The sequence below is a fragment of the Typopeltis vanoorti genome, chromosome 21 (assembly GCF_054136105.1).
Source record: "Typopeltis vanoorti isolate ZY-2024b chromosome 21, IOZ_Tvanoo_1.0, whole genome shotgun sequence".
In the NCBI taxonomy this organism is placed as follows: Eukaryota; Metazoa; Arthropoda; class Arachnida; order Uropygi; family Thelyphonidae; genus Typopeltis; species Typopeltis vanoorti.
The window spans coordinates 11,788,131-11,802,720 of record NC_143569.1 but is presented as its reverse complement, the minus strand read 5'-3'; the positions used below and the strand labels follow the sequence as shown (position 1 = coordinate 11,802,720).

At 34.8% G+C, this 14,590-nt stretch overlaps 1 protein-coding gene across 5 annotated transcripts in view; it reads left to right on the top strand.

The window, feature by feature from the left end:
- mRNA-cap (RNA guanylyltransferase and 5'-phosphatase mRNA capping enzyme) overlaps nt 1–14,590 on the top strand; it is a 450,753-nt gene that overhangs the window by 335,974 nt on the left and 100,189 nt on the right. The gene's annotated exons all lie outside the window — the stretch shown is intronic.

Genomic DNA, 14,590 nt, shown 5'->3' with positions numbered 1-14,590 from the left:
AATGTTGAAATACCTCCATTTGATGGTGTTGACCAGAAGGCGGTCAACACCATCAAATGGAGTCATATGCATCATCATATGCAATTCTCCAAGCAAGATCCCTTCTGTTAGGGTATATTTGGAACGTCCACAAATTGTGAAACAAAGTATTGTTGTCAGTACCCAACTGTGGAATTTCACAGCAAAAGAGATTAAAGATTTCTTTATATCAAATTTTACTTTTTTTAATGGAAAGAATGTCAATGCCACAGTGTTTTATCAGTCTTAAAGTTAAGCACAAAGTGTTGTAGTATTCAGGAACAATATCAGCTTTTGTACCTTTATAATTATTAACTCCAAACAGGGTAAGATGAAAATCTAGGTAGTATGCGAAAAGGTCTGCACATGTGTGATTAGCCTGCAATATTTTATGGATCTTTTAAAACTGGAAGCCCCCAATCCTCCATGCGTCTTTGATAGTTGAAGAAATTCCTTTTTAACTTCTTGGTATTGGCTGTACCAAAAAATTGCATAGGCTTAGCATATAATTGTTTTTCTTCAGCTTCTATATTATTTATAACTGAGCAAAGAGGATTATAGTTTTGAGTACTATGGCTTTAGAAGAAAAGGAAAGTGGTCCTATTTTCGAGTCTTCTAACGTTTCTAGGTTCTTGTATATAAGTTCTTGGACTGGTAATATTGGGTAAGTGGAGAACGGAATTCCAAGTATGATGAGGGGTTAGTCCAAAAGGAATGCTACCAAGATTCTACTTTCCAAAAACTTTTAATTTTGTCTTGTCTGCATTAGTAGTTAATCCACTGATCTTGCCGAATTTTTCCAAAATACCAAAAAATATATATATGGAATCATTATCCTTCAAAGTACCCACTACATCATCGGCATATACTAATACCTTATTTTCGTTGATAATTGAAGGAACTGTTATTCCTTGCACAGCATGTGTATTGTTGACTTCCTCTTAGAATGGTTCAAGAACCAATGCAAAGAGCAGCGGACGAAGTGGACAACCTTGCTTTATTCCTTTTTGAATTTTGACTGGGTCTGATAGGAACTCATTAACTAGGAGGCAGGTAGTTGAATTGGCATAGGCTCCTTTGATAACGGATAGCATACACCAGTTTGCTGGAGGATGTGGAATAGAAAATGATGCCAGCCATTATCAAATGCTTGAGTAAGGTCTACTGATAGCACTGCCATCAACTGCTTTTTCGTGTTAACTAAGCGGATTAGATCACGTAGCAGAAATAGATTTAATTCTACTACTCGACCTGGTATTCCATACACCTGTGGGATTTTAATTATGTATCTCATTCCTACTTTGAGCCTGTTATTGATAATGCAGAAAAATATCTTGTAGTCAGTATTAGATAGAGAAATAGATCTCTAGCTGCTGATTAAGGTGTGATCTCTATTAGGTTTTGGAATGAGGACAGTATGGCTTGCTACAAATTCACTTGGTATATGTCCTGATGAGAGAAAGGAATTGAATAGTGTAACTAGAATGGGAAGAATAAAATTCCAGGCCTCGCAATAAAGTTCTATCTCTAGACCAGTGGTTCCCAACCTTTTTCCACTTGTGTACACCTTTTGTACTCCTTGTTTTTAAATACTGACACTTTTGTTCAATCCCTATCTTAATGTAAAATAGTGGAAATGAGGTAATGAGTTGGGAATGGAAAATTACTGCACTAAAAGTACAAACCACAGATTTAATTTTATAATATTTGTAACTCAGAAATAAGTATAGCTTCGTGTTAAATGTTGATAATGATGATCAAGTATTTAACAAACTTTTGATTTATTATTATCAATAATATTTATTTGTGTTATCTGAGAAGTCTAATAATTGGTATACAGATCATTAGCTGATTGAAACATTGTTGGTGAGATCGTTGAGTTTGCTTTGATGCATTTAGTTTCTTGAAATCAGGCTCAAAAGATGCAAGATACATTCTTAAATCCAGACTTGCATTAAGCTTGTTGCAGTACTTATTTTTTATGAAGGTGTAAGAAAAAAAAGCTCTCTCCATTAGTTCAGTATTAGTAAGTGGCAAGAGGTATCTGAGTACCTTCTCACTGAGCTGTTCGTATTCAAACTTAACATTTATTGTTCCATAACTAACATTTTGCATTTTGTTTACTTTACTTGTTTTTCTGCCATTACTTATTATTTTTTTGTGTACCCCTGGGGGTGCGCGTACCACCGGTTGGGAACCGCTCTAGACCAGAGGTCGGCAAACTGCGGCTCTTTGGGTACGTACATGTGGCTCTGAAGTAAAATTGAAAATGAAATTAAAACTATCATAGTTTCACTTATAAAATTTTTAAAGGATTTTATTCACATAATGGTGATTTCATTTGTTTATAGGTCTCGCAAAACTTCGTGGCACTAAGATACGCAATGTCAGAGAGGGAAAGCGAGCGTGGAGGGGGTTTGATTTTTTCTTCATTTAATAAAGATATAATTAATATTATAACTTGTTATATATTACTATAAATTTACTATAATATTACTTTAAATTTTCCTTATTTGTAAAAATATATTTATGGCTCTCGAATAATTTTTAAATTGTTGTGAGGGACAGGTTTGGCTCTTCCGTCTCAGAAGTTTGCCGACACCTGCTCTAGACCATCAGGTCCTGGGGATTGTCTTCTCTGGCATTCTTTATAGGCTGTGGTAATTTCAGATGCTGTAATGGGTCTGTTAAGCCGATCTTGGATATGAACAGGAAAGCCATTAATGTTCCAAAAGTTATAATTTCCAACAGTACTATTATCTTCAGATTTTTGTAATGTTTTTGAAAGGAGTCAAGGATGTCTTCTCCATTAATGCAGATTTGAGAGATAGTCCTTTCTTTGTGAAATTTGATGAATTGTCTTAAAGGCAGCTGAAGGGCTGTCTGCAAGGTGCTGCTGTGTTCTTATTGTAAAATTTCTTTCTTCTACTGTTTCTGTCTTTCCACTTTTATCTCTATGTTAATGTTTCTAATGATGTTGTTGCATTCTAAACCATTGCGTTGGTTTGTTACGAACCAGCTTCTCTCTTTATACAGGTCTTTCAACTTTTTCCTTTTGACTGTTCCTTTTCCCATTCTATCATATTCTGTTTTACTGCTTGTTTGAATTTTAATCACATATCCCAATTCCAGGTAACAGAAAATTTGGTGGAAATCTCCATAGTCCAGAACAGATCTCTAATTTTTCCATGCAGTGGAACTAAAGTAGAACTGGATTATGATTTGACATGTTGATATCAAGATGTTTTATCTGAATTATCCTATTTATAAGGGAAGAAGAAATACCAGGGCAGTATGACAAGTTCTCGGCATTGACCATAGATGGCAACACTATCGGTAATTTTTTTTTTTTCTAAGTTGGTACATCTGTCATAAGCATCCATGTGAAATTCCAAGTCATTCTATCAAGTAGTTTGTTTTATACAGCTGTCTGAAACAAAAGTGTTGTCTGTATCCCTTGAAATGGATAAAATTTAGTACTGTGCAGTTATGAAATTCTTTTTAAAAGAAGGTTTAATGCCAAAAGAAATTCATTTGAAATTCATAATAGTTTATGGACACTCTTTTCCATCATTTTTGGCAATTAAGAAATGGGCTGCCGAGTTTAAACGTGGCCATACCAGCCTTGAAGATGCTTCATGTGAAGGACGTCCAAAAAGTGTAACAACACCACAAATCATTGATCAAGTACATGATATGGTATTGGATGACTGGCGAGTCAAAGTGCGTGAAATTGCTGAGCTATAGACGTTTCAAAAGAACATGTAGGATATATTTTGCATGAAGAATTGCAAATGAAAAAGCTTTGCACAAGATGGGTGCAGCGCTTGAACATCTTGGAGGGTTTTAAGAATAAAACTGATTTTGTGCATCGATTTATTACTATGAATGAGACTTGGATTTACCATTACACACCAGAATCCAAACAGTCAAAACAGTGGACAGAAGCCAGTTGTTCAGTGCCAAAGAAGACAAAGTCGGTTCCATCAGCAAGAAAAGATCATGCCATCAGTGTTTTGGGATGCTAAAGGCATTTTGTTTATTAATTATCTTGAAAAGGGTAAAACAATAACCAGGGAATATTATTCCGATCTTTTAACCAGACTACAGAAAAAATTTGTGAGAAAAGACCTGGTTTGCAGAAGAAAAAAATCATCTTTCATCAGGACAATGCACCTGCCGACAAAGGTATTTTGGCAATGAGAAAATTAAGGGATCTGTATTATGAATTGTCGGAACATCCACCCTATTCCCCAGATATGGCTCCCTCTGACTTCTACCTCTTCCCAAAATTAAAACTCTTCCTCACTGGTCAGTGTTTTTCTTTGAATCAAGGGATGATTGCAGCTCTAGAGAGGTATTTTTCAGATCTTACTGAGAACCACTACAGGAACGGGTTAATGGTGCTGAAGCATCACTGGAATAAATGCATTAGTCTTGAGGGAGATTATGTTGAAAAATAAAAATAATTTTGAAATTATAAATTTGTTTTTTCATTGTTAGACCGAGAACTTTTCAGACCACCCTTGTATAAATTCGATCAATACAAGTACCAATACCCTGATTCATGTATATTAGGATTGCAAATCCTCCATATGTCTGCTAGTTGAGCATTGTCAAGACATGTTTTTAACTGAACATATCTCAATTTTCCACTCCTAGGGTGTCCTCCTGTTTTGTCTGATGTGGGGTTTTGAATACAATTCCAGTCTTCAGTTGCTATGATGTAGTGGACACTGTATAAATACAGCTTCAATTCCTGGAAGAATTTTTGTCTAACTGTTCTGGATGGAGCATAAACATTTATAAATCTTATTACACATCCACAGTATTTCCAGTCTATTGTAAAGATTCTCCCTTCTGCATCCTCTTGGATATTACAGAATGATCCAATGAGGGAACCAAGAATTAGAACTCCTACTCCAGCCCTGTTAAATCTTCCAAAGCTCCAATAAGAAAGAAGGGGATATATGTCTGTTAAAGTTTTTATATCTTTATATCTGCAGAAGTATGGTTCTTGGTGTAACAAAAACCTAATATCATGGTGTTACATAAGTTTCCATATAGTTTCTTGTTTAATTGCCTCTGTAATTCTCGTATATTTAATGAGGCAATGCAGAAAGGAGATGCTATGATAAATGAAGTATCATTAGTAAGTCTTCAACTTCTAGATTTTGGATGAACCCGATGAGGTCTTCGATCTGTGAAGGAGCAATTGTGTAGCCTGCTTCCAGTTTTTTACAGTTGCTTTCCATTATTTCAGTTTCATGCCTCTCGTTCTTTATTTGGAAGCTAGTTATTTTCTTTTCATGTAGGTGATAATCGTACTGAGAAAACTTTGGATCAGTGAACTTTATTATATTTTCTTTAATTGTATCTCTTGCTTTTCCTTTATTAGCATGAGAAGGTTCTTCATAATCCATAAACTCTTCTGAGCCTGAAGAATTTTAATTTGATGATCCACAGCCTTCTCTATCTTTACATTTTTATTACCTCTTTTCCTTTTAGATGTATTCCCTTTTAATTTTTTGTGTGTTTTTTTTAACAAAGTCACACAAAATTTTTTATTAATATTAATTCATCTTTTCTTTTCGATGATCTTGTCTGCATATTAAGTTCTTTTAGTTGTATTACTTACTTTTCTGTTTCTTCTCTGATTTCTCCTTATAGAACAGTTTCATGTTTTAGCATTTCATTTTGTACCTGTTCAGTTGCTATTGTAGATTCATTATTGGTAATTTCAACTGACGTTCCATCAATATTTGACTGGAAAAGTGGTTTCTGCTGATCTGGAGTTTTTAGGCTAATTTCTAGCTGATTTAGCCATGCACTTTTTGTGATTTTACTGAGTGTAGTTTGTTTAAAAGTCCCATCTTTACTGGATTGGATTGAATTGGAAGATACAGGAACTCTTCATTATGCCTTACTAATGTATATGATGTTCTAATTGGCTCTACCGGTGCTCCCACTTTTTCAGCAAAAGTTCTAAACGGACAGGTATTAATGTGGTGTTCAGAACTTTCGCATTTCTGACAGGGTTTGAGACACTGATTAGCAATATGTCCGATCTCCATGCAGTTGAAACATTTAGATTTGGGGCAGTTTCCACCCAAGTGATTGTATGAACCACAATATAGGCACTACCTTTCTCTGGGATAGTTCACCATAACTTGGGTTGTACTGATGTTGACAAAATTTGGTATGGGCATCTTGATGAAGGTGACCTTACCAGAAAACCAGTTTGGATCTTCACCTGATAAACCCTTTCATATATTACTAATCTTATCCCATTTTGAAAATATTTGTATAAGAATTTCATTACTGTTCTCTATATATTCCATCGGAAATCTTTCGATTTTTTTGTTTTTACCTGGCTCCTGACCATTACAGGAATAACTGTGCTGCCTTCGAAAGTAAAACCCTGAATAGTTTGTCTCTTGTTTCCACATCTTTGACTACAATTAAATATTTCCCTCCACTGTGAGGGATGAAAGAAAAAATCTTATTTGCTCCAATTATCTCTTTTAAAACCTTAGTTATGTGTCTCGCTTCTTCACATCCGAGAATTTCAATTCCTAGAGTTCACACCCATGGAGGAATTGGTACCATTATCTCAAGTAGAGAAAAAGATTATAATCTCTGCATTTGTAAGAGAGAAAAAAAAAACTTTCAGTCATAAGACAGAATTAAATAATCCCATGATACAAAAATAATTCTACACCGCCAGCAAATGCTTTATTTGAGCTACTGTAAAATGATGGCCATGATACTGCCAAATGTAATCCCATAATGCAGATATTAACTGCACTACCAGCAATTTTAATATTTGTTTTAATAAAGACCAGTGCTAGTGGAGGTAAAACCATCACTGGCACCAGTAAAATAAAAAGTGAAAAATGAACTAAAGAATTCCAAAGCTTATCTTGCCAAAAGCCAAGATCTCATCAGTGGGAGCCAGACCCAAAGGTGACATTAAAGTTGAAGTAATGCAGAAGTCATATTTTCATATATGTGTAGACAAATGATGTCACACCTTATTATTAGAATACTCTGGATTAGAGTATTTGAGAGATAGTTGTTGGATGTTTTTCCACTTGGTTATACTATAAATTAAAGATACCAAGGAATTATATACTTGGTTTAATCCTCTAGACTTTAATTTATAGTATAACCAAATGGAAAAATTTCCAACAGCCATCTCTAATCCAGAATATTCTGATAATAAGGTGTGACACCTTTGGCAACTTGAATATGAAAATATGACTTCTGCATTACTTCAACCTTAGTATCATTTCTGGGTCTGGCTTCTACTGATGAGGACTCAATAAAGGTCGAAACCGGTCTGGGTGGTGATCCTTCCTTCCCATAATGCTATGCATTATGGGATACTACTGTTGTGTCCCATTTTATGATTATTTTTCTATCTAGTGAAATTCTGCTTATCTATATTTAACTTTTATCTGTGTACGAGATATCACCCCAAAATACAAATATTTAAGCTATTTCTCCCCTTAATGTCCCTAATATTTATATTATACTGCGCCTTTTGGGACATTTAGTTTGAGATCAATTTGAGTTACTAAAATATGTATGAATGTGAAACAATATTGCAGTCGTGACACTTTATCTTGTTACTCATTTAAATATTCTCCCCTCCCGTGAGATTAGGTCCGTACGTTTTCAAGTGGTGCATTGGGTAGCAATTTCAGACAACTGTTTTATCAGTGAACAAAGGTTTATTAAGCTCATTAGCATGGTACAATTCAATTTCTAATATAATTCAATTCAATACTAAGATAACATTAGCTTATCACAAGTAATTTGGCTATGATTCTATATGGGTATTGTGATCATGCTGCCATAACAAATTCAACTCATACAATCATATGTATAATCCCAGATCTAATTAACACATTAGTTAACCCTATATTAGTCTGAATACGCTATATGCTGGAGCACCTGGACATATGTGATCAACTCACTCTATTTTACTATCTAAAACTATGTAGATTAAATTATCCTTTCACTGTGTTAACACATAACTTTGACATTTAAAACTTTCCTATAAGTTACAATACACATGCATAAATCTCAGGACACATAATTACTTATATAATATTAATATTAACAAGCATACTTTCATTATAATCAGTCATGTACTAAAGTTCTAGTATAAATTTCCTTAGTCTCTTCAACAGTTCAGTAATAGGATAATGATTACAATTACAGACGATTTTCAGTTAACATGAGATTTTTACAGTACCTTTTTTCTCTTGAGTTTTCTATATTGGCCTCTACCGTTTTCTGATTGAACTATCCTGGTATGATCTCTCCTATAATCAGTCACTCCTAAGTTCTTTTGGCATTAAACTATGCTTATGCGATCTTTACTTTTCGTACTTGAATTACGAACACTTTTAGAATCATCCATACAATGGCTGTGAAACTCACCACGTGGACACCGACTTGTCTAAATCCGGGAATTGACCCTGAGCGATAGTCTATTGTTTTTCTTTTGCTAGCCTCTAAATTAATCCCCCTTCCAAATTTTCTAAGAATTTAATTAATATTTTAATCTCTAGCCTCTCACATACAATTCCTTATGACTAATCTTTTCTGTTTTACTTAGCTAATTTTTTTTTTTATATATCACAACTGTTATATATTCCTTCTTTTATTATTTAGTTCAACAAACACTTTTTGTTATATATTTTACTTGGATGCAAGAATATTTTTCTTTCTTTAAGTAATTTATGTATTAGCTGTTATACAGGGCTTTTATTTAATTTTCTCTTCATGTTACACCATGATAACTGAAAATTCCACATAGTGAAGGTATCAGGGTGTAACACTACGACAAGTGATGTGAAGTCATTAGTATCTATATATGAGTTGCCCCAGACCTGAAAATACTTCAGGTGCAAACTTTGTTTGCTTACACTTGGATGAAGGATTAAACCTAGTATATAATTTGTTGGTATCTTTAATTTATAGCATAGCCAAGTGGGAAAACTTCCAACAACTATGAAGCAGACAGTTAACCTGACAACCCTTTCCAGACCTTTGTTATCTTCAATTCCAATAAAAGTCTAAATTTTGCCACTTTGGGAGCAATATTATTGCAACATTCTTAGTCCAGTAATTACTAAACCTGTTTTCATTTACTGTACTGTTAAGCCTTTGTTATTTCTACCTATATTGTTATATGCATTACATCAAATCATTTCTATTCACATTTTTGCATTTAAAACCTGTTTAATTAGTAGTCTAGTTTGATAGCCAGTCTAAATATGATATTAAAGCACACATTGCTAAAGCAACTATTGCCCTTCAGAGATTACAACCACTTTGGAAGGACAATAAAATACAACTAACCAGAAGACTCTCGTTGATACCCTTGTTAACTCTCTCTTAATATATGGATGTGAATTAGACATTGCTATACGAAGATGAGAAAAGACTATCGTCCTTCAAGATGAAGTGCAGAAAACCTTTGAAGATATCATAATCATACATTGCACACATAACAAATGATTAGGTTAGAAAAGACAAATCTGCTCCATTTCCAGAAAACAAGAAAATATAATCACTAAAATATGTTGGAAACAGCTCTGGTTGCTAAATTAGATTGTTCATCTGTCTAATTTATATAGGTGAATATGGGGGGGGGGATTTAGAATTATTCGGATAGATAATATTAGAAAATGGACTGATTCTTCTTAAATGGATTTCTAATTTTCCACTTTGTTAAGGCAATCCCAATACAGAAACACCTGGAGAAACAGAGAGAGAAAGAGCAGGACTCACCATTATAGTGTCCCATTGGTGTATATTGATTATTATTAAGAGGGACCTTCGGGGGTCAGGAACTCATTGAGTGAGGTGATACTATTTGCACCAGCTGTCATACTTGTGAGTGAATTCATTCATGCTGCTTGCACACACAACATCCAACAGCAATCCATTCCAATCATGCATCACTCTATCAGAGAAAAATCTAGCCATGCCCCTTCTTGACATTTATTCTCAACTTCCAAGCATGTCATTGCATCCTTTCCACATCTTCCATAAAATGAAAAACTCCAACTACTGAATCCTTTCTTTTAGTTTCTTTTACAGAACAAATTTCCTCCAGATATCACAGCACTCTTTGTGCATGTATTATGTTCTGGTTATTTTGTATGGCAAAACACTTTCTACCTACAAAAAGAAGGCATAGCCATGAGCTCGCCATTATCCCCTTATTGCTAACTTTTATATGGAACATTTTGAGCAACATGATCTAGATTCCTCTCCTTTAAAACCCAAAGTCTGGCATAGATACGTTGACGATGTTTTCACGATCTAGTCCCATGGCCGTCAGACGCTAGACACTTTCCTTAGCCACCTACAAACACATACAGTTCACAACTGAGATAGAAAAACAAAACACACACTTCCGTTTCTAGATACACTTGTCATACGTCTTCCTTCTGGCAATCTTTCCTTCACTGTTTACCAGAAACTGACATATACTGGCCAATATATACACATAAACTCCTACCACCACCACCACCCAACACAAAAACTAGGTGTCATTAATACTCTAAAAAAACAGCGCTTTAAAGATCTGCTTCAATGAACATTCACTGAAAGACGAATTTAAAGTTATCAGCAATACTTTTCTAAAAAATGGTTACAGCCAGAACACTATTAACAAAATTCTCTACAAGACCTCAATAAAAAACAAAGATAAACCAGACTATAATAAAACTATAACCATTCCTTACATTAAAGGGACAGCAGATAAAATAAACAAAATACTACAAAAATACAACCTCAAAGCCACTTTTAAACCTCCTGCAAAATTAAAAAGCTTACTCAACTCATCCAAAGACCCACTCCCTTTGCTGGCCACCCTGGAGTATACCGTATTTATTGCACCTGTAATATAACGTACATAAGGGAAACCGAACGCTCAATTCCTATCAGACAAAATGAACATAAACGACACATTAAATATAATAACTATGGTGAAGCTGGCCTTTCTGATCATGCTCTGTAAACACCTTACATAGAATTGACTGGAAAAGCACCAGTTGTTTACATCACACCAAAACATGGTATGAATGCAAATTTAAGAAAGCCTGTGGGATTATTATCAACCACCCCAATCTGAACAATAATGATGGTCTAAAAATCCCAAGCATATGGAAGGCACATATTCGACCCATGGAACATTCTTCTCTAAGAGTTAACTATAAACGGGACTGTACATAATCATCATCATCAAATTCCTGCCATGTACCCTAAAGGGGTGTACAGGATATGATAGTACTACATGAAAAATATTACATCATTACTAACTTCCTATCTACAATTTTCCTCCAAATCAGTCTGTTACTTGTCAAGACTCCAACATTATCAGATCTTATATTTCTATCATCTAAGGCACTTTCTACCGTATCAATCCATCTATATCTTGGTCTTCCTCTAAGTCGTTTTGCTGCCAACCTGGCAGAGAACACTTGTTTTGGTAATCTTTCTTCGCCCTTTCTAAAGTGACCATACCACCTGAGATTAGCTCTGCTAACGCATTCCTGGATGCTGACAATGTCAAGTTCTTTCCTAATATCCTCGTTTTTAATATGATATTGCCATTGATGCCATCTGTTCATGCCTATAATCTTTCTCAGGACTCTCATATTTGTAGTCTCTAGTCTTTGGTCAAATGTTTTACTTCTGACCCAACTCCCAGATCCATAAGTTAAAACTGGTTTGAACACTGTCTTGTATAAGCTAATTTAGTGTTCCGACTAATTTCTCTCTTATTCCATATGAATTTATTCAATTGACTTCCTATCATACCAGCTTTGCTGATTCTGTTGTCTATTTCTATATTTAATTTACCATCTTCACTAAAAATCGTTCCTAAGTAGCTGAAATGTTTTACTTGTTCCACAGGTTCTCCATTCACAACACAGTTGACATTTTCAATGATTCTGCCTATTTTCATTGTCTTTGTCTTTTTATTGCTGCCCTTCATACCATATCTATTACAACAGTTATTCAATTTAGTCAGAGAATCTTGCAGACTTGTAGCAGATTTATTTAGAAGTATAACATCGTCCACATAAAGCAAAGAGCTGACATTAACATCTCCAATTTTGATATCATGTTTAATACCACTTTCCTTCCTTATGTGATCCATATAGATAATAACAGTGGGGATAATGTACATCCTTGTCTCACACCAGATTTAACATTAAACCATCTTCCTGTGCTTCCTTCAATTCTAACTGCCGACTTACAACTCAAATAAAGACTAAGTATTGCTTGATATTAACTGTAGTGTATTGAATAGCTTCTCTCTTAGTACCTTGTCAAATGCCTTTTCCAAATCGACAAAACTTAAATACAGATCTTTGTTATATTCCCATGCTTTCTGGACTATTTGTCGAAAAGTGAAGATCTGATCCTCTATTTGGCCTGAATCCAGCTTTTCTTCCACAATTCTTCTCAACCGTTTCTCAAGTATACTTGCATAGATCTTGCCAGGAACATTCAGTAGGAAAATACCTCTGTAATTCTCACATTCAGTTTTATTTCCCTTTTTATATATGGTATTATGAGAGCTCTACTCCAATCATCGGGAATTCGTCCCTCTGTCCAGCTTTCTGAACTATGCAGTGCAGCCACTGTAAAACTTTTATACCACCATACTTCAGCATTTCTGGTTGAATATCATCTACTCCTGCTGCCTTTCCACATTTCAAGCCTTTGATGGCTTTTTCTACTTCAAGTATAGATATGTATTCCTGACTGCATGCCTCAGTGTTTTTTACCACTGTGCTGTCATCACTGCTTGTTTCATTTAGCAGTTTTTCGAAGTAATTACTCCATATTTCAAGGATATCTTTTCTCCCGTTTTCATGTCACCTTTGTCATCTCTAACTCCTTTTACAGCACTCTTTCCTCCATTCCTAAGCTTCTTCAACAACCTCCAGAATATTTTGCCACCTTCTTTGTATTTATTTTCTATATTCTTGCCAAAGTCCTCCCATGACTTTTGTTTAGCTAGTTTTACACAGTGTTTAGCATTCTTGCATTTGTCTCTGTATTCTCTAGAGCACAAGCTGACTTATTTGCCAGGAACTTTTGATATGTGTTCTTGTTTTCCTTCACTGCCCCTTTAACTTCCTGTGTCCACCATGGAGTACTCATTTTTCTATCCTTGCAGACAACTTCACCACATGCATCTCTGGCAGAATCAATCAGTGTTTTCTTCAGAGCTTGCCACCGAATCTCCAAGGTTTGATTCCTGTTTTCAAACTCTTTCATTTTTTCTTGAATTATGTTTGTATATTTTAGTCTACAGTTCGCATCTGAGAGCTGCTCAACTTTTATTCGCTTTAAAACTTTAAAAGAAAAATGTTATTCTTTTCAATATGAAATTCAATTTTATCCTGCTCAAGACTAAATAGTGATCACTACCAATTTCAAATGCTCTGTACACTCTGGTGTCCTGCACCAGGGAGAAAACATCACTATCAACAATAACACAGTCAATGAGACTTTTTTTATTCCTTGCCTCTTCTCTCCATGTGAATTTGTGCGCCGGAAAAGCACCAGTTGTTTACATCACACCAAAACATGGTATGAATACAAATTTAAGGAAGCCTGTGGGATTATTATCAACCACCCCAATCTGAACAATAATGATGGTCTAAAAATCCCAAGCAAATGGAAGGCTCATATTCGACCCACGGAACCTTCCTTTCTAAGAGTTAACTATAAACGGGACTGTAGATAATCCATGATCCTAAATCAAAAATAACAATTGCAATGCTAAAAATAGGACATCATTGTTACTGAAAGAAAACTATCTATAAGAAAGAATGTTTGCTCATGTTATCTTAAATAGAATTTAGCTTGATGTTGTTTCAAAATAATTAATTTGTATCTTTTTTTCCCACTAGAGGTCATGCCAGTAGAATAACTGGTGACCAAATCATTGTTTCTTTAGTTTACTGTGTGTGATGTAACTCAGCTTGTCCTGTATATTTGTATATTCTCCAGATGATGATCTTAACATGAAGATCGAAATGTCGGGAAATTAAAAGAGCTATTTGTAGCACGGTTATAAAGTCCATAATTTCCAAAATGAATCCATTTACTGAAATTCTGTATAACACTTTCAGAAGTTTTGTAAGTCTCAGTCATATCATCCCTCTTTCTCCTATATGCTAGTGTCTGCAGTCTACAAATTCTCAGTCTGTCCTCATAATCAGTATTCCATAATCTTGATATCATTTTTGACACTCTGCACACACTCACTCTCTCTCCACTGTATCAGAATCACCATGGAAACAGTTGAAGAGAGAGTATCCAATAATATATTGGATATCTATTCACACTAAAGTGCATCACCTTACATTTATTAACATTGAAATGATAGCCATTTTCACATGCCCACAATTCCAGCCTATTCAAATTATTCTGCAATTACTGCATATCAGCAACACTCCTGACTTCCCAACCTATCTTTGCATCATCAGCAAATAGCTGTATGCTGTGCATGTCCAGTCCTTCC